Source organism: Bactrocera dorsalis, chromosome 3 (genome assembly GCF_023373825.1).
Source record: "Bactrocera dorsalis isolate Fly_Bdor chromosome 3, ASM2337382v1, whole genome shotgun sequence".
Taxonomy (NCBI): domain Eukaryota; kingdom Metazoa; phylum Arthropoda; class Insecta; order Diptera; family Tephritidae; genus Bactrocera; species Bactrocera dorsalis.
The window spans coordinates 53672188-53694209 of record NC_064305.1 but is presented as its reverse complement, the minus strand read 5'-3'; the positions used below and the strand labels follow the sequence as shown (position 1 = coordinate 53694209).

The 22022-nt window shown below is 35.7% G+C and overlaps 1 protein-coding gene and 1 long non-coding RNA gene across 2 annotated transcripts in view; one reads left to right on the top strand and one right to left on the bottom strand.

The window, feature by feature from the left end:
* Positions 1-22022, top strand: part of LOC125777044 (putative nuclease HARBI1) — a 348853-nt gene that overhangs the window by 3899 nt on the left and 322932 nt on the right. The gene's annotated exons all lie outside the window — the stretch shown is intronic.
* On the bottom strand, positions 6203-12198 carry LOC125777049 (uncharacterized). The gene is made up of 2 exons (XR_007422069.1): positions 11898-12198; positions 6203-6362 (listed from the first exon to the last, which is right to left on the bottom strand). It is a non-coding gene; the product is annotated as an uncharacterized LOC125777049 (long non-coding RNA).

Genomic DNA, 22022 nt, shown 5'->3' with positions numbered 1-22022 from the left:
CGGAAACCTAAGGATTGGCTTAAGGTGTCTGTAAGCTAAAGGTGATAAGAAGTATACGCCTAAAGCCAGTGTTTTAAAATAGCTGTCGTATCTACGACCATTGGGATTTCGGTTGAAATTTTTTATACTATTGCGCACTATGGCGCTTATCTGTGGAGGAAAATTACTATTAAAGTGGCCTATTAAATCAAAACCTTCCTCATTCTCCTTTAATTCCTTCTTTACTCTTCTATATTTCTTTGCTAAAACTTCTAACTGATATTTTAAGTAATTAATTTCCCTTTCCTTTTCTTCTAACTTATTTTTCAAACATAAATTTTCCTCCACCAATTTTTGTTCCCTAAGAGCTCCTGATAGAGATGGCAAATATTTGAGTACCTGTGACTTTGTCACTGCTACTTAAAAATCACTGCTCACAGCTGTGACAAGTTTCCTAAAATAGCAGTGACAGGAATTATCGAACAAAGTAGCAGTTACAGTATCACATGAAAAATTGCGACTGTGACAAAATAGCATTCACAGTATCATATGAAAAATTGCGACTGTGACAAAGTAGCAGTTACAGTATCATATGAAAAATTGCGACTGTGACAAAATAGCATTCACTGTGGAATATAAAAAATTGCGACTGTGATGAATTCATATTCATTAAAGCTATGAATTTTTTCAGTTTTAGATAAGTATAAATTGGTTAACATATAAAAATTGAATTTATCTTTAAACGGGTAATATTCATGTACAAATTAAATTGATTACAGACACCTCAATGCTGTAGTAAAGCCAATTATAAAACTTTTAATCTTAAAATTGCATCAATTTATATAGTAATTTAAAAAAACTTATAAAAAGTATTTTATAAGTAACGAAATATTTTTAAAAGTGTGTTTTCGTTTACTTTACATAGCTTCTATTGAGTATCCTTATATTGAAAAAAAACCTTCAGAAAATATATTTAGTGCGACTTTAAATAAATATGTGCGTCTTAAAAAATAACGAATCATTTACATTAATTTTTGTACGAAACTGTTACAAATCAGTTTGCTTATACTTAATAAAAATTAAAGATGTCTGTGTCAAAAAGAACCAAAATGAGTTATGTGTGGCAATTATTTAAAGATGGATGCTGTTTTCGCAAAATGTGATATTTTCGCCTTCTTTTTCATTTAATGTAAATATTTTTAACACTACTTAATTTTATCTTTTATGTATATACTTTGTATTTGGTGATTTTCTAAAAATGACTATGTTAATTTCTGTTTATTCTAATAAATATGTACATCGTACTTAAATGAAAAAAGGAAACAATTTTGTTCTACTTTATTGGGCTATGTCTGTTACAATTTTTATTTTAGTCACAGTCACAGTTTAAAATCACTGCTACTACAAAGTCACAGTCACAAGTAGCAGTGTTCCTTAAAAGTCACAACATCGCCCATCACTACTACAAAGGCACAGTCACAAGTAGCAGTGTTCCTTAAAAGTCACAACATCGCCCATCACTAGCTCCTGACACTAAACTTAAATTTGTTTGACTGCCTATTTCCCTGGAATTAGCTGTCCCTAAAAACCCTACTTCCTCCTGGGCTTCTTTTGCCACGGATGCTAATAGCATCAAATTATTGCCGTTATCAAACAATCCTGATTCGGTATCATTATTTAGAAAAGAAAAATCTTCTGTTCCCATTTCAATTATCGAATTGGGACTAAAAACATTTTTATAATTAAAACTAGGTTCCGGTGCATTTGGCAAATGCGGGTCCGGAACAGCATTAAGCCTTAGCTTTTTTTTTCAACTTCATTGTTAAAGAAAAGTGCCGATCACAGGCAAACAGATGTTTAATTTTGGTGTCTCCTACACCCAACCGATTCAGCCAAATTAAATATCTAGTAAAAATAAAAACAAAGAAACTCTACACCTTACAACCAAAAACTTATTTATATTTATTTTAATAGCAAATACTATTATACTTTTCTGCTTATTAAACTATTATTTATTTTTAAATACTACACGTAATATATACATATACTATTCTAATTATAATTTTCCTACCAAAATACTGTAATTTTTAAAATTATTTCTACACTAAGTACTACAATCAATATTGTGTTACAATAAAATATTTATTTTTATTTAACATACGTAGTAGAATTTAATTACAAATATATTATTACAATATGTACTTAGATTAGTAAATTATATATTTTTAAGAACTACTATATTAACTCTATAAAATATCATGCACAAAGTTTAAATTTAAAAAATACTATATACAAATACTTTTGGACTAACCTGTCTTTATCCTTTTCCTTAGAAGGAAAGTTGAAAATATGCTGTCCGCCCTCGCATCCAACCACACTCTTCCTTACTTTTGGCATTTTCACTAAATTGTACGAAAATACATAATTAATTACTTTGAAAATGTATATATAAATATTAAAATGCAAAATCATTAATACACAAAACACATACAAATTTTCTTTTCCAAATATGCACCCACTTCTACGAAATTTCGTTTCACACTGATTTTGTCAGTTAATTATAGCGGTTTATTTCTGGCATCCCGCCTTTTCTGAAATCAACTGTCAAAAATTCCCTGATCTCCATCGCTGTCAAATAATCAGGGAACGCGTTTGACAGAAAAAGAGAGCCAATGTTAAAGTTTCGTATCATATTATCCATGTTAACATCATGTAAGACTATAGCGCAAAACCAAATATGCCCTGCGAGAAATATTTTATGTTTCTAAATGCCTTTGGTGCCATGCAATGCCTTTTATGTTCCAAGTCTTTTAAAGATAATAGGGAATATATCCTTAAAATACATTTTGTTAATTTTCATTATTTTATAAATTTGCTTATAAAATTTGCTAATTTTAATTCCAATTTCTCACTGGGCTACTCTTTTTGCTACTTTTTTTTCGTGCTCACCAATAAGTATTGTGCGCGAAGAAAAGAACTTCGTTTCATTTGCCATTGACGATACCAGATAGTAATCGTACGATGCCACGATGCCGCGATGCCGATGCGCAATGTTACTTTCACATCGTGGTAATCGTCAGAAGTGTTACTTAATAACGTAATCGTACGATGCCTACCTTAATCGTGCAGGTCTCTGGTACACATAGTTACCTGTACATATGTATCAGAGAGCTGCAACGATCACAATTTTTTCAATCATACCCGATCATTGACTCAGATTTTTTGTGACGGAAAACTTTGCTTCAACAAAAATGAATGATCGTAAGCGAGCGTGCTCAAAGCGAACAATCAGTTTCAATCACTGTTGCTTGTTTCGTAATGATTTTTCTCGATCGAACGCCTTGTGTGAGCAGCAAAGAATGTTCGAGAATGCTGCTTGCATTCCGATCGACCACAATCATACCGTTTGGTCATACCGGGTGGTTCCTGCCAGCAGCGCAGTCGCTGAGCGTTCTTTTTCTTTGGCTGGAAATATTATAACTGAAAAAAGAAATAGGCTCGGACCATGTTCAGTTGATACTTTATTGTTTTTAAATTTATTTTTTAAAAGTTTTAGCGATTAAGAAACCAAGTTTATTACCTTCTTTTAATTTTAAGTTTTTGTTGATCTCAATGAAGAAGTGATAAAAATTTGAAATTTGTGTTCCCTAATATTTTAAGCATTACCTTTGTTTATTAATTTTAAGCATTAATTGAATTTTAGTTTTAAGCGTTATAAATGAAGAAATTATGCAGTAATGTTTTGGATTTTATGCATCGCAACTTGTTTCTGTTAAAACACACAAATATGTACATAAAAACTATGCACATACATATTTGCAGGGCAATTCTCGATCTGATTGGTTCAATCACAATCAATTCAAACGCACACTTGATCGATGTATGAGTTTTCATGCATCTTGGACTTGATCGTGTTTTTCTGTACAATCATCATACCGGAACCAAACAATCAGTTTTAATCAGTAAGCAGAGCAATCAAATCAATTGATCGAACTCCTTCGTTTTGAGCACGAAACTCGATCGAACAATTTTGTTGCGAACCGCTGTGTTGAGTTGTGACCGTTTTGAGCGAGGCTGATCAAACCGGATCGATCATACTCAATGCAGGTCTCTGATAAGTATGGCTGCTTTCGTAAACGCAATATGCAAAGCATACATGCATTGCATACTATTCGTAAACGCCACTGCAATAATTTAGACAAAGTATTGAATTCATAAATGAATGACAACCCTATTTCATGCGCATGAGTTGTCAAAATGTGCATGACTTTTGTTTGACATGCATTGCATTCAAAAGAAACGGCAAGAGTTGAAATAGATGGTTCGCCAATGAAGTAAGTAATTTTTATTAAAATATAAATTTTTATTAGAATTTAATTGTTATTTCACTTAATTTTTCTTTGTAGTGATAAAAAGTGGACGCATGAGCGTAAAAAATTGCTCATGTCAATAAGACTTCGCCATGAAAGTGACTTCACCGCCAAAATAAAAAAACGCGGCACAATTTGGCAAACAATTCGACGGGAAATTCAAGAAGTGGACAATACGTTTTCCCCTTCAGTGGATGAGATAACGCGCTGCTTCACCAATATGTTGGGGACGTATAGAAGAATAAAAAGAAGAAATGGAACGTCCGGTGAGTCTGCCACAAATTGGAACTTTTTTGATGAGATGGATGATGTTTATGGTACACGTAGCAGTATATCTGTACCTGATAACATGCTCGATTATTCTTTGGATCAACTAACTCATGATTTATCATGAAATGATACTCCATCGCCTTCACCTTCTGCACCATCATCAGAGTTCACCCAAGTAGTTGGAACTGCCCAAAAACGGAAGAGAAATGAAGTCATTGAGTTCTTGGCCTCCGAATCGGAAAAACAAGCAAAATTGTTAGAGGCACTGGTGGAGAGTGAGAAGGAAAAAGTAAACATTGAAAAGGAAAAAGTGCAGGAACTAAGATCCATACGAAATTTATATGAGAAAATATTAGAACGTAATCTTAATACCTAATTTTTTAATGAGTTAACTCAAGTTTTTTTTTTTAAATATGCAATGAATTTTTAAGTTTAACAAATGTACAAGCGTTTTGACAACGAATGTGATTTTAATTTTAATAAAACTAATCTATGCAATAAAGCAATAATAAATAGCTGTGTCTTAGTAAGGCTAATGTTCGATTGGGGGTGGGAGTGGCAGTGGAATTGGGCAAGGAAAACGGATAGCAAAAGGTGCTGCAGGGAGGGAGGGGATTGAGGCGTCTTTGTAGCAGGTAAACGAGCCGGGATTACTAGTTTTATATCAAATTCATGTTTTATTACTTAAAAAACAGTTAATATTTCATTACTTATGCAGATAGTAAAGTGGCAATGGCGTCCCGTTTATTTTTGGCTTGTTCTCTCTGTCGACTTGTAAGTCGAGTAGTTGGTAATTGTGAAAAGCTATTTTCGATATTAAATGGTTCAATTTGTTCTTCTTCACTTATAACGCAGGGTTCATCAGTCTCATTTTCGATAATAATATTATGAAGAATTATACAGGCCATCGTGATAGTTTTTGGTAAATGTGCATGTAGCACATCTATATATTTCAAAATACGGAATTTTTTTTCAATATTCCAAATGCCTGTTCTATATGAACTCTTGTTGAGCATAAAATTTTGTTATATTGAACTTTTTTAGGTGTTAAAAAACCATTGTCTCTATAAGGTACCATTAGGAAGGTTTCCAGCGGATATGCGGAATCGCCTAATAAATGGTAACCGGAACAAATTTTTAATTCTCCCTTGACTATTGACGTTCTAATAGGACTCATTTCCCATATAGCAGCATCGTGGCATCGTCCGGGGCAGCCAATAAACACATCTATGAACTTAAGATGACTATCCACAATTGCCTAAACAAGTTCAATTAAATATAAATGAACAATTTTTAATAAAGCTTAACATTAATAGTTTATAGCTGGTTCCCATTGCCATATCGAATCTGTTGCTGACATCTCTGAATGATGTGTTGTTGCTAAGTTTCCATATAGTTGCATACAGCGCGTTTTTCCAACGAAACTTCATTACGACCAGTGCATTTTGACACCCAGTATGGTTTCAACATGTTCAGAAGAATCTAAACAATACAGATTTAATATCCATATTGTTACGAATTTACTCTTGCTAGTTTACTTTGTTAGGTTCGTATCTCTGGATTGACAAATAAAATCAACACTGTTTAATTTAATTCAACAACTCTTTATTTCACAACTCGTCTACACTATAGCAGTTTACTCTTAGCACTGATTGATTACGTTGGCACTGCCACGGCTTATATAGCCACGCACTTCTCGCTGATGCCGACGTGTCCTTCTAGAATATCGCGTCTTGTAATTACCTGAAACGACTGCTATAGCCACGCACTTCTCGCTGATGCCGACGTGTCCTTCTAGAATATCGCGTCTGGAAATTACCAGAACATACGGCTATACGGCGCCAGACGCAAGCAGACAGTCGCGGCGCCAGACTCAGCAATTGTTTAACTAGACGAGCAGACAGTGTGGCGCCAGATGTCTACAACAAGACAAATGCTATTCCATATACCTACAGCTATTGTTCATAATCAGGGATGCATATAGTAATACAAATACAACTTAATACTACTTTTTGTAACACTGCCCTCCACTAAAGCCTAATCGTCCCGATTAGGCACAAATCCTCTTGAACCAAATGGGGCGAGCCTCTCCAAATGTACTACTTTCATTTTACATCGTGCTTTCCCATTTCTTTGTATGCGGTATACCACGTCATTAAGTCGTTTCATCACCATATAGGGTCCTTCCCAGGCTGTCTGCAATTTCGGGGACAAGCCTTTCTTTCGAAGTGGATTGTACAACAGGACCAGATCACCTTCTTCAAAACCTTTTGAATTTGCCGCTTGATCGAACCGGTCCTTCATCTTATTGCTCATCAGATGCGTATGCTGTCTTACCATTAGATGCAATTCATTCATTTCTTCCTTTAAGGCAGAACAATAATCTCCATCATTTCTTACAGCTGTAGGATTCGTACCAAACTTAAGATCAGCAGGGAGTCGCAGATCAGATCCGAAAATAATCTTTGCTGGCGTGTAACCAGTTGTCTCGTGCTTCGCTGAACGATACGCCAGCAGGAACATCTGGATGCACTTGTCCCAATTCCGTTGGTCTTTATCAACGATTTTCCGCAGATGTTCTTCGAGCGTTCGGTTGAATCTCTCTACCATCCCATCTGATTGTGGGTGTAACGCTGTTGTCCGTGTCTTGTGGATGCCCAATAATGTACAGACTTCTTGGAAAATGGAAGATTCGAAATTCCTGCCTTGATCTGAGTGTAATTCGACGGGCACTCCGAACCTTGTTATCCAATTTTCTACAAACGCTTCGGCTACGGTCTTCGCTTCCTGGTTTGGTAAGGCATATACTTCTGGCCATTTACTGAAATAGTCCATGACAACCAGTAGATATTTGTTACCGGCCGTACTGGTTGGGAACGGACCTGCAACATCCATTGCGACTCGTTCAAATGGTGATCCCACGTTGTACTGTTGTAGCCTACCGCGACTTTTGGCTTTAGGACCTTTAGCTGCCATGCACTCTACGCAATTACTTATCCATTCTGCTATGGAATCTCGACAACCGATCCAGTAGAACCGTTGTTTAATCTTCTCTATAGTTTTTGTTATTCCAAGGTGCCCTCCACTAGGTCCATTGTGATATTCTTTCAATACTTTTGGGATCATGGACTTCGGTACTATGATCAGCAGACGAGAATGTTTGCCATCTTCGCTTTCCCAGGTACGATGAAGGTATCCATTAACGAGGTTTATGCTGTTCCATTGGGCCCAATATGCTTTTGCAGTTGGACTCTCGCTACTTATTTGTTCCTTTGGTGGTCGTACCCCATTTTCTTTGGCCATTACCAGCTTTGCAAGATCAGGGTCCTCCAGCTGATTGATTCTGATGCGGTGAGGAGTCCAATCATCTTCAGGTTCTATATTCATTAATCGCACGTCGATTATACCTTCTTTTCCTTCTGATTTGGAGCAATGTTTACATTCCAGTGGACAAGGGCGACGTGATAATGCATCCGCATTTTTGTGGTGAATCCCCTTTCGATGTTCCGTTTTCGAAGTCGTAATTCTGTAATCTTTCGATCCATCGTGCAATTTGGCCTTCCGGATTCTTAAACTGTAATAACCATTTTAATGCTGCATGATCAGTCCTCAGCAAGAATCGTTGTCCATACAAATACTTGTGGAAATGTTTTACACATTCCACCACAGCTAGTAGTTCTTTTCGCGTCACACAGTAGTTTTTCTCTGGTTTCCCGAGCACTCTGCTGTAATACCCAATTACTCTTTCTTGTCCGTCGATGAGCTGAGACAGGACACCTCCAATTCCATAAGCGCTCGCATCTGTATCCAGGATGAATTTCTTTCCAGGTATTGGATAAGCTAACATCGGCGCCGTACAAAGTAGTTCTTTCAGCTGCTCAAATGCTTTTTCTTGTTCCAACTGCCATACAAACGGGCGATTCTTCTTGGTTAAATCATGTAAACTTCTAGCCACGTTCGCAAATCCAGGTACAAAACGGCGGTAATACGTGCATAAGCCAAGGAAGCTGCGGAGTTCATGTATGTTGGTGGGTCGAGGCCAATCTTTGACTGCTTTTATTTTTCCTTCCTCGGTGTGAATCCCCTCAGTTGACACTTTATGTCCGAGATATGTGACCTGCTTCTTCCATAATGAACACTTTTTGGGATTCAAGCGTAATCCGGCTGCTGCTATTCGCTGAAAGACTTCCTCTAGATTTTTCAGATGATCATCAAAACTTTTTCCCATGATGATAATGTCATCAAGATACACTAAACATGTCTTCCAGTTGAGTCCTTTTAACACATGTTCCATCAGTCGCTCGAACGTTGCAGGCGCATTACATAACCCAAATGGCATCACAGAGAATTCCCATAACCCGTCGCCCATACTGAAAGCGGTCTTTTCACGGTCACATTCATCAATCTCGACTTGCCAATATCCACTTTGTAGATCTAATGTAGAAAACCATTTCGCTCCAGACAAGGTGTCTAATGTATCGTCGATTCTTGGTAGAGGATAACTGTCTTTCTTTGTGACATCATTCAACTTCCTATAATCTACGCAGAAACGGGTGCTACCATCTTTCTTTTTAACTAAGACGATAGGTGAGCTCCATGGACTTATTGAAGGTTCGATTACACCGTTTTTGTGCATGTCTTCAATAATTTTGTTAGCATCCTCTCGTTTTGCTAGTGGAACCCTACGCGGAGCTTGTCGGATTGGTTTAGCGTCTCCAGTATTTATGCGATGTTTGACAATGCCGGTTCTTCCTGTGTTTCCTTCGTTTGCAAATATGGATGCGTATTTTTCTAATAGTTTTTCTGCTTTTAATTTTTCATTTCCATGCAGTTCGTTCAGCAAATTATTTAGGAGTGTAGGACTTATCTGCTGAGGCTCAATGTGTTCGTTCGCATCGTGCTATTGCACTTATATTCTGGCACTGTCCAATTACTGCTCCTTTCTTCAGACTTATAGGCGTGTTGAATTCATTCACTACTCTCACCGGAATGGTGGCGTCTTCTCTAGTTTTCACAAGCGTTCTTCCTACCAATATGGGTGTATCTATTTTTGTTGGTTCCACAATCCACAACTCTTCAGTCCCACCTCCTCCATTCACTTTAGCCCATACAATCGCCTCAGATTTTGGTGGAATGCTCTGATTATCATCAACAATCACCCTCTTACTTTCAACGTTAGTCACATATCCGGTGTTTATAGGCATCTCCATGTTCTGGCAAAACAGCATTTGCTTGTTTAAATCCAAAGTAACCCCGTGATCAATCATGAAATCTACTCCCATTATAATTTCATCCGTGATTTCTGCTACGATGAAGGTGTGATTAACTTCCAGGGTACCAATCATCACTTCGCAAAACACTTTTCCCGCGACAGCTGCTTCCTCCCCGGTGGCCGTTCGAAGCTTGCAACCGACTAATGGTTCAACCGTCCCTCTTACCACATCCGGTCGGATAATTGAATGTGTGGCACCAGTATCCAAAGTAAGCGTTGACAGTCGTCCATTTACGATACCGTTGATAGTAAGATTGTTGTCATGGCGACCTATTTGTGATATCGAGATGGCGGGGCAAATAGTTGTGGGAACCAGCTCACGCCCCTTTGAACTGTTCCGTTTTAGTTTAACGACTTGTGAGATGTGGATGCTCCGTCCTCGTTATCTGTTGGTTGTTTCCGTTTTGATGGGTTTACTTTTATATTGCAATTTCGGGCAAAGTGACCCGCTTTTCCACAGTTGAAACATCTTCCTGTTGTATTTACTCGCGGTGCAGCAATTGTCTTCAGAGTCTTCAATATTTCTTCCATCAGCGCCGGTTGTTCCATTTCAACCCTTTGTACTTTGTGTGCTGGTTTACTTAGTAGGGAAGCTGTTTCCTGTGTGAGGGCGTGCGAAACCGTTTCAGCAAACGTTCTTTTTGGCAATGCATATGTGGCGCGTTTGGTGTCCACATCACGAATTCCATTTATGAAACATTGAATTTTTACCCTCTCAATGTAATCCACAGGTGCATCTGCATTTGCCAAATGAGCCAGTCGTTCTATTTCAGTTGCGAACTCTTGCAATGACTCGTTCATTTTCTGACCCCTATTTTGCAGTTCGATCTGGTATATTTGTTTCCGGTGCTCACTACCATATCGTCTTTCTATCGCACTCATCAATGCCTCATAGTTGTCCCGTTCACAGTCTGGAATAGTCTGAAGGATTTCTGCCGCAGGTCCTTTCAATGATACAAACAAGGACGCCACTTTGTCCGCTGCATTCCAGTTATTGGCCAATGCTGTCTTTTCAAACTGAAGTTTGAAAATTTGAAATGGAATACTTCCATCGAATGTGGGTGCCTTCAATCTTGGATTATTTGTTGATGGTGCAGGGCCATGCAGTTGCAGTTCTCGCATCCGATTACTCAAATGAAGAACTTCTGATTTCAAATTTTCTTCGTCATTTTTTAAAGTGCTTAATTCGTCTTCAAATTTTGAAAATTTCTCTTGCACTTGTTTTTGTAGTTGTGTAGTATTTTCCGTAATCTGTTGTACCAAACGATTTTCTAACTGCGTATTATTTTCAGTCATTTGTTGTGTAAGGCGAGACTCTAACTGTGATGTATTTTCAGCTATTTGCGTCATTTGCTGTGCCAGACGATTTTCTGTTTGCACTGCATTTTCTGTATTTTCAGCTATTTGCTGTGCCAGACGATTTTCTGTTTGCACTGCATTTTCTGTATTTTCAGCTATTTGCTGTGCCAGACGATTTTCTATTTGCTTAATAGCCACTAACAGCAAGTTCATGTCCACACTTGATGATGTTCGTTGTTCTTCTACTTTTTCTTCTACCTTTGTAGAAGTTTCTGGCCCAACAAATTCGAACTCGTCCACATTAATTCCATCCGCTTCCATTGCTTCACGTAATCGTGCCTGCAGATCCGCCTTTTGCCCACTTATCGGCAAATTACGCTCCTCCAGTTCCTTTTTTAATTGCTGAATTCTCAATTCTCCGAATTTAACCATCTTGAATTTGGATTATTTGACAATCCCACTTCTGACACCAATTGTTACGAATTTACTCTTGCTAGTTTACTTTGTTAGGTTCGTATCTCTGGATTGACAAATAAAATCAACACTGTTTAATTTAATTCAACAACTCTTTATTTCACAACTCGTCTACACTATAGCAGTTTACTCTTAGCACTGATTGATTACGTTGGCACTGCCACGGCTTATATAGCCACGCACTTCTCGCTGATGCCGACGTGTCCTTCTAGAATATCGCGTCTGGAAATTACCAGAACATACGGCTATAGCCACGCACTTCTCGCTGATGCCGACGTGTCCTTCTAGAATATCGCGTCTGGAAATTACCAGAACATACGGCTATACGGCGCCAGACGCAAGCAGACAGTCGCGGCGCCAGACTCAGCAATTGTTTAACTAGACGAGCAGACAGTGTGGCGCCAGATGTCTACAACAAGACAAATGCTATTCCATATACCTACAGCTATTGTTCATAATCAGGGATGCATATAGTAATACAAATACAACTTAATACTACTTTTTGTAACAATATGTATATGTGTGTAAATAATTATTTAGTTGAAAGTCACCTTAAATGTTGATTTTTCCATTCGAAAATGTGAACGAAAAACATCATTCTGCATACCCGCAATGCTCTTTGAAAAGTTTTTAATTTTTAAAATTCGTCTTTTATTTTCACATCGCTAAGCTAAGACAGACATCCTCTGTTGGTTTTTTTATAAAATTTTTAGCAATTGTTAAGCTATTACTACTACTTGTAGTTTCTGCCAAAGTAATCGCAGATTACTTGTTCAATAATAAATCATCCATTTTTGTAAACACAAAAAATTTATTTATTAACACAACTAATTCTAACAGCTGTAGACAATGCACATGGGCATTCATAAACGTCAAATAAATACATTGCATATTTTCGTAAAGCAGCTGCAGCATTACAGCACATTATTTAAACACAAAAGTATATGCACATACATATGTACATACATATTAAATACATACGTACATATTTACAAATAAATTCTTGTCCGAATTATCTAAACTTACATATGCATATTTATGTATGTTCTTTTATTCATACTTAGAAGGAAATAAAATGTACAAAGACCCTAAGTTGCAAATTTATTGTAATATGCAAGTACTTACTTATGTATATTTATGATAGGTAACGCCTTAGGTATACTTTAAACCCGTTTTTCCCAAAACTATGTTTTTTGAATCGGTGACAACTGTAACTCGAAAACCGTTCAATACATTTTAATGAAATTTATACAGCTTTTAGAATACATAATAAACTCGGGCCTGATCGAAAGATTTTTATTTTTTCGAAAATTTTGATTTTTTAAGACCAATTATATGCCCGCAAAGCCCCATAAATATGGCATGAAACTTTTTGTTCTTTGTGACTCGAATGGCTTTTCGTACAGATTTGAAGTATACAAAGGAGCTGGCGATAATAAAGTAATACCTAATACTCCTGATTTAGGATCAACAGCCAATGTAATCATAAGGTTGTCAAGTACAATTCCAGATTTAAAAAAACCACATATTGCACTTTGATAATTTTTATACCTCTCTGCCACTTCTTGTTTACTTACGAATCAGAGGAATTTATGCATTAGGAACCATCCGATCTAACAGAATACCCAACTGCAAGCTGACAAAGGAAGTGGAATTAAAAGATAAAGAACGTGGATACTCAGAGGAGTTTGTTGGCCGTGCTTTTGGAGTGGACATATCTTGTGTTCAATGGAACGATACAAAATATGTACGACTGGTATCCACGTATGCTGGAATTAAGCCATTTAAAACACTAAACAGCAATTCACAACCCTTAAAAATATGCCGTTATGATCGGAAAAATAAATCCTACGTCGATGTAGACTGTCCTAATATAATTAAAGAATATAACCGCCATATGGGTGGTGTTGATTTGATGGACAGTTTACTTGGTCGCTATCACATCAGAGTTAAGACCAAAAAATGGACTTTGCGTTTATTTTATCACTTAATTGATATGTCGATAGTAAATTCATACCTCCTTTTTCAGCGTATTCATGGAATTAACTGTAAAGATATTTATCATAAAAAATTACCAAATTTTCGTATTGAAGTGACTGATGTACTTTGTCGTTATGAGGAGACTAACGCCAAAAGAGCTGTCGGTAGACCTCAGAGCCAAAGTCCACAAATACAAAAATTGAAGAAATCGTATGATCCACCCGATGACATTCATTTTGATGGTGTTGGACATACATATGCCTGACGTTTTGAGCAGCAGTGGCAAAAAGTATGTCAACTTCTGGGATGTAAGTCCGAAACAGAAATGTTTTGTACTAAGTGTAAATTAAATCTGTGCCTTTCAAACAATAACAAATGTTTTCAAATTTATCATCAAAACAATAAAAAAAACTGAATAAAATTTCAAGTAAAATCATCCTCTAATAAAAGTTTGTTATTACGTTACCAGACAGGTCCGCCTTTTGGCGGTCAACATATGTATGTATTTTCTCACCTGGAAGGTAAGTTTAGATTTTCTTTTTTACCTTTTAACATTAACGTATGTTTTATTTAGACAAAAACTATGAAAAAATAATTTTTTTAATCGAAAAAAAAAATTGGCCGTTTAGAGGGTTAATTAAGATACATACACATAGCCAATAAAGTCTGCGTTCACCTGACACATTTTTTTAAGAGAAGTAAAAACACTATGTTAATAGGCAATTCAGTTTAAATTGTTTACATGTATTTCATCCTTATATTCTTAAGTTCCAAATGCAAAAACAAAAATATATATTCCTATTTTCATATTTGTGATAACGGGATTTTAGTGTAACAACAAGTAAACATAGGCACCACAAAGTCTGCGTTCAGTTTGCTTAAATTGCAAATACCGTTACTTTTCATGAATTTGTTTCTTCTTTTTTCATAGGTTCTATTGTATTTTAGTCAAATTAATCGCTTTAAGAGCTCGTGACGCGTTTTAATTATATAGGGTGATTTTTTAAGAGCTTGATAACTTTTTTAAAAAAAAAAACGCATAAAATTTGCAAAATCTCATCGGTTCTTTATTTGAAACGTTAGATTGGTTCATGACATTTACTTTTTGAAGATAATTTCATTTAAATGTTGACCGCGGCTGCGTCTTAGGTGGTCCATTCGGAAAGTCCAATTTTGGGCAACTTTTTCGAGCATTTCGGCCGGAATAGCCCGAATTTCTTCGGAAATGTTGTCTTCCAAAGCTGGAATAGTTGCTGGCTTATTTCTGTAGACTTTAGACTTGACATAGCCCCACAAAAAATAGTCTAAAGGCGTTAAATCGCATGATCTTGGTGGCCAACTTACGGGTCCATTTCTTGAGATGAATTGTTGTCCGAAGTTTTCCCTCAAAAATGGCCATAGAATCGCGAGCTGTGTGGCATGTAGCGCCATCTTGTTGAAACCACATGTCAACCAAGTTCAGTTCTTCCATTTTTGGCAACAAAAAGTTTGTTAGCATCGAACGATAGCGATCGCCATTCACCGTAACGTTGCGTCCAACAGCATCTTTGAAAAAATACGGTCCAATGATTCCACCAGCGTACAAACCACACCAAACCGTGCATTTTTCGGGATGCATGGGCAGTTCTTGAACGGCTTCTGGTTGCTCTTCACCCCAAATGCGGCAATTTTGCTTATTTACGTAGCCATTCAACCAGAAATGAGCCTCATCGCTGAACAAAACACGCGCGCGAAACACATTTCGAACCGAACACTGATTTTGGTAATAAAATTCAATGATTTGCAAGCGTTGCTCGTTAGTAAGTCTATTCATGATGAAATGTCAAAGCATACTGAGCATCTTTCTCTTTGACACCATGTCTGAAATCCCACGTGATCTGTCAAATACTAATGCATGAAAATCCTAACCTCAAAAAAATCACCCTTTATTAAAAAAATGGAAACCAAAGGAAAAGAAATTAGTCTGTCGGAAAGAAAAATTATCATTAAGTTGTGGAAAGATGGTGAAAGTTTCAGAAAAATTGGGAAAACTATTGGAAGAACGTATTCCTCGGTCCAGCGTGTAGTAAATAATTTCAAAAAAACCTGAATTTTAGCGTCAAAACCGCGATCTGGCCGTCCAAAAATATTATCAGTCCGGGAAGAACGCAAAATAATAAATATGGTGAAAGTTAAGCCTCGAATTACGTCCACAAATATTATTGAAAACGTAAATATAACCTTTAAGAAAACAATTTGTGCCGAAACTGCTAGAAAAGTTTTACGAAAAGCTGGATATCATGGCAGAGTCGCTCGAAAGAAACCATATATCTCACTTGTAAACAGACGAAATCGCATTGACTTTGCTCATAATCATATAAATAAGTCTCCGGAATTCTGGAATCAAGTGATATTTTCGGATGAAAGTAAATTTTGTATTTTTGGCATAAAAGGTCGACAAATTGTGTGGCGTAAAACAGGAACTGCCCTTGAAAAACAAAATCTTGTTGGTACAGTGAAACACGGTGGTGGTGGAATTATGGTGTGGGGTTGCATGGCGGCTGGTGGTGTGGGTCAGCTTGAATTTATTGAATCCACAATGGATAAATGGGGTTATTTGACCATTCTAAAAAATAATTTGAAAAAAAGCGCAGAAAATCTTGGATTATCTTCGACGTTTTGGTTCCAACAAGATAATGATCCGAAACATACTGCTGAAATTGTTAGACTTTGGCTCTTATACAATGCCCCTAGACAGCTTAAAACGCCCCCTCAATCACCTGACCTCAATCCTATTGAGCATCTATGGGATCTGTTGGAAAAAAGAATTCGTCAGCATACGATATACAAATAAAGAGGCTTTACGAAGTGTTATGCAGGCAGAATGGTCCCGGATTACAGCTGAGGAAACAGATAAGTTGGTAAGATCAATGCCAAATCGATTGCGTGAGGTTTTAAAACAACGTGGTTATCCAACAAAATATTGAACTTAATTTTTTTATCATTCTTAATGCTTTTGTAACTAGTTTTAAAGCTGAACGCAGACTTTATGGTGCCTATATTTACTTGTTGTTACACTAAAATCCCGTTATCTTAAAAATTAAAATAGGAATATACATTTTTGTTTTTGTATTTTGAACTGAAGAATATAAAGAAGAAATACTGGTAAAAAATTTAAACAGAATTATTTATAAATATTGTGTTTTTGCTTCTCTTAAAAAAATGTGGCCGGTGAACGCAGACTTTATGGGCTATGTGTATATACTCAAGTTACAGCTTGCACGGACGGACAGACAGACAGTCTTTCGGATTTCAACTTTTCTCGTCACCCTGAACATTTATATATATTACACTAGCAACCCGCCCCGGCTTCGCACGGAAATAAAATATAAGGCCTATGTCACTCACTGAAAAAATGATTAAAATCGATCCAATGGTTTTGATTTATTCATTATTGCCCGTGGCCCGCACGCGTTACATTTGGAGTAAAACAATTCCCCTTTCTTTATACCATGAAGATTTCCTTGCTATCTTTGGAATATCTAAATTCATACCCTACACTTTTTTGCATTTTTACATATTTATTTTATTTTTACAACAACAATTAATATAGTACAGAATGTCTTTATATACAACGTTCACAGCTTTCTTGTCATTAGACAATACAAACATGTTTTCTCTTGAGATAACTTTTGAAAGAGCCACATACAGTTGGCCATATTAAAAACAGTCAACGCTCAAATCTAAGCCTGCAACGTTGAAGATTTGACCCTGCGATTTATTAATGGTCATTACAAAAGATGTCTTTACCGGAAATTGTAAACGTCTTCCAGACATGACTTTATAATTTCAGTACAAAATTTACTCAGTTCTATATGTATGTATTATTAACTATGCACAAATTGCCACATTATTATGCGCCGCAGTAAAAAATATGTAAATACTTACCATTTAGAAACATAAGAAAATTACTGATGTAATATCTTCAAAAATATTCATATTAAATCAACAATGTATTTAAGGTATTTAATTGGATAAGGTTAAACGCTGTATTGATTGAAATCGCTTCGAAAATAAGCTATTAGTTGTCGTAAAAAGTAAATGACAAAAAATGTTATTGTGGGTGTAGTCGTTGGAATCGATAGCAAATTTAACGCGCTCCGAATCAATAAAAACTATTCAAAAACTGTATTTTAATTATTGAATGTGAACAGAGCGGTTTATTTCGCTGAAAAAATTTAATGTACATATAATCAGTGGTGTTGTGAAATTCAAGACAGAATTGCCTAGCTGTCAGAATTGAAAACCAATTCTGATTTTAAATGGTGTCACAGAATCTGATTGAATTTTCGTCTTTTCGAACATACACAAAACCAATATTCGAATCAGCTGTTTACCAATGTGACAAATATTGTGAATGCAATTTGAATAAAATTTGAAATGAGTTCAAACACAACACCCCCGAATTACATGAAATTCAGTACGGTAATAACAACATGAATTGAAAATACATGCATACATACGTCCGAAATTTAATGATGCGAGAGATTCGTACATACGTACTTACATACATGTGTACGTACCGAGTTCTTTCACCATACGATCTAATTCAACATGAATGAGGTGGGGTGAGCTTCCCACATAACTTCTAATGTTTCATTCCGTTGACAGCGAACAAACACACAAACAGTTTTTTTGGAAAAAGTACTGCTCTTGTTTAAACAATTTTGGTTAAATAAGAAATGAATCAACTATTTTTTTTTTGATGCAGAACGAAAGTAAATATTTCAAAGTTTAACTTCAAGTAAGTTTCATTTTAATCGGCGGATTCGTTTATGATGTATGGCTGTGTAAACAAAAAATGTATGGTTTTTTACCACATTTTGTCCGAGTGCCACGCCCCCTTTATATATTTCTTCACATTATAATGACATAAACCTTCCGCTTCAGACAATCTATCTATTAAAAAAAACCGCATCAAAATCAGTTGCTTAGTTTTCAAGATTTAAACATTTAAGGGGACATTAGGACAGAAAAAGTGACTTTGTTTTATAATATGTAGTGAAGTGATGTATAACCCTATATCTATCTCGATTAGTTTTAGGTGAAAGATATGGTGAACAAAACTATAATACTCTGTAGCAACTGATTGCAAGAGTATATACATATGTACATACATACATATGTAAATCAGGTTCAATTAAGGAACAACAATATTCATAATGAAAACATATACTAAATATAAAGAAATATTTACAAATTAATCTAAAACACCCACAGCGAAATACTTACCAAAAACCTTTTCAAAGTAATAGTCAGACAAAAGGGTTTTATATTTGGTATACGAGAAACGTAAGTATAAAAAAAAGATTATTTGTAAGCATACAAAAACAATCGCATACATTTTCATTTTAAAATCTTAGATCAAGGTATCTATAGATACATATGTATCAGAGACCTGCATTGAGTATGATCGATCCGGTTTGATCAGCCACGCTCAAAACGGTCAAACTCAGCACAGCGGTTCGCTACAAAATTGTTCGATCGAGCTTCGTGCTCAAAGCGAAGGAGTTCGATCAGTTGATTTGATTGCTCAGCTTACTGATTGAAACTGATTGGTTGGTTCCGGTATGATGATTGGAAATGATTGTACAGAAAAATACGATCAAGTCCAACGATGCACGAAAACTCATACATCGATCAAGTGTGCGTTTGAATTGATTCTGATTGAACCAATCAGATCGAGAATTGCCCTGCGAATATGTATGTATGTATGTGCATAATTTGTGTGTTTTAACGGAAACAAGTTGCGATGCATAAAATTCAATTAATGCTTAGAATTAATAAACAAAGGTAATGCTTAAAATATTAGGGAACACAAATTTCAAATTTTTATCACTTCTTCATCATTCATTGAGATCAACAAAAACTTAAAATTAAAAGAAGGTAATAAACTTGGTTTCTTAATCGCTAAAACTTTTAAAAAATAAATTTAAAAACAATAAAGTATCAACTGAACATGGTCCGAGCCTATTTCTTTTTTCAGTTATAATATTTCCAGCTAAAGAAAAAGAACGCTCAGGGACTGCGCTGCTGGCAGGAACCACTCGGTATGATCAAACGGTATGATTGTGATCGATCGGAATGCAAACAGCATTCTCGAACATTCTTTGCTGCTCACATAAGGCGTTCGATCGAGAAAAATCATTACGAAACAAGCAACAGTGATTGAAACTGATTGTTCGCTTTGAGCACGCTCGCTTACGATCATTCATTTTTGTTGAAGCAAAGTTTTCCGTCACAAAAAATCTGAGTCAATGATCGGGTATGATTGAAAAAATTGTGATCGTTGCAGCTCTCTGATATGTATGTAGCCTTCGACATATGTACATACATATGTATAAACATTTTGACAAGTATAAGGTTATTTAGACAGCCAGAAATATGCACATACCATATAAATTCCGACTCATATAGGCAGACAAACGGACGTGGAAACTATTTGTGTGTACGCCTGATTCCGCAAACGTATAATATACTATAATGGTACAACTGCTGTTTTTATAGATCGTCGGTAAGCAACGGTTTTAAAATTTGATGTTAGGGAAAACTTTCACTGCAAAGTGTACTTTCGCAAAACTGTTTTATCAAAAATGGAGGCACAAACATCATTCTAATATTCCTGAAAATATGTTAAATTATTGCCCATAATAAGTATATTTTTGTCAAAATCTCCGAATTGAATGAAAAATTAATAAGAAAGCTTATCAAACTTACTACACCATCGCACACTGGTCGATTTCATAGGCCAAAAATAAAAAAATAAAAGTTTGAAATTTACCACTTTTTGTATGAAGTCTATTTCTTAAAACACCAATAAAACTATCGGTAAATACATTTTTGGTCTATACCATTCGCAGGGGCTACGAAAAGCAAGAGAAGTGAGACAATAGAAACACGCAAACTGTGCAGTGAAAATAGCTTAACAATTATCTCTTATAATAAATTAAATTGCTATATAAAATCGTGTTTAATCCCCATAAATCGAAATGAGTATTGATAACAAAAGTTTATGTTATATAACAAAGTGGTTTTTATGTGGTAATATGTTGTTTTATTATTTTAAAACAATTGTTTTATAAGTGTCCTTTTGAGAGGTATGTTTTTCCTTATATGTACATCAATTTAAGGTATACAAAAAGTTGGGATCCCTGTCTCGCCCTTAAATAAAACAAGTTTGTTTCTATTAGTTTTCTAAGTCTATGCTTTTGATTTCAGCTGCAACTTTTTCAACTTTCTTTGTTATTTGTGTTATTCTACCAGACATGCGACTTTTTTTTTATATTTTTATAATTTTTTGTATTTACGTGTAAGTTAATACCACCAGTTCATGTTACATGAACATATTGTATTTCTGTTATAAATATGTAACCCATATGGTACTTTCCTAATACTGTCCGCCTTAGGTGGTCCAAAAACATAACTCATAGATTGTAAGATGAATCTTTCCACTTGTAACATATGTCCTATCTCAAGTGGATTGTAGATATACTTCCTAGAATGTAAGATTAATATTTGTATCTAGGCTTAAGCAAAATATTGTATTTAAGAAAAAGATAATAAAGAAAACGGCAGTCGACCACAGGCAGTTGCCCGTGGTTGCCCACGAAACTCAAACCAAACTATTAATTTGTTCGTGTATATTCTATTGTTTTTATACCCTGAACAGGGTATATTAAGTTTGTCACGATGTTTGTAACACCCAGAAGGAAGCGTCGGAGATCCTATAAAGTATATGTACATACATATATAAATGAGCAGTATGTTGAGCTGAGTCGACTTAGCCATGTCCGTCTGTCCGTCCGTCTGTCTGTATATATGTATACGAACTAGTCCCTCAGTTTTTAAGATATCCTTTTGAAATTTTACAAACGTCATTTTCTCTTCAAGAAGCTGCTAATTTGTCGGAATGGCCGATATCGGACCACTATAACATATAGCTGCCATACAAATTGAACGATCGGAATCAAGTTCTTGTATGGACAACTTTCACATTTGACAAGATATCTTCACGAAATTTGGTATATATTATTTTCTAAAGCAACAATGTAATCTCCGAAGAAATTCTTCAGATCGGTTAACTATAGCATACAGCTATCATACAAACTTAGCGATCGGAATCAAGTTTTTGTACGGACAACTTTCACATTTGACAGGATATATTCACGAAATTTGAATGTAATCTCTTAAAAAATGGTTCAGAAGCGATTATTATAGCATATAGCTTCCATACAAACTGAATACATACCTAATTGTCAAAAAACATCAATTATGAGCGATTTTTTCTGTCACTGCGCATGGATTACAAGGTTTATGCGTTTTAAAACAGAGCCGCTCAA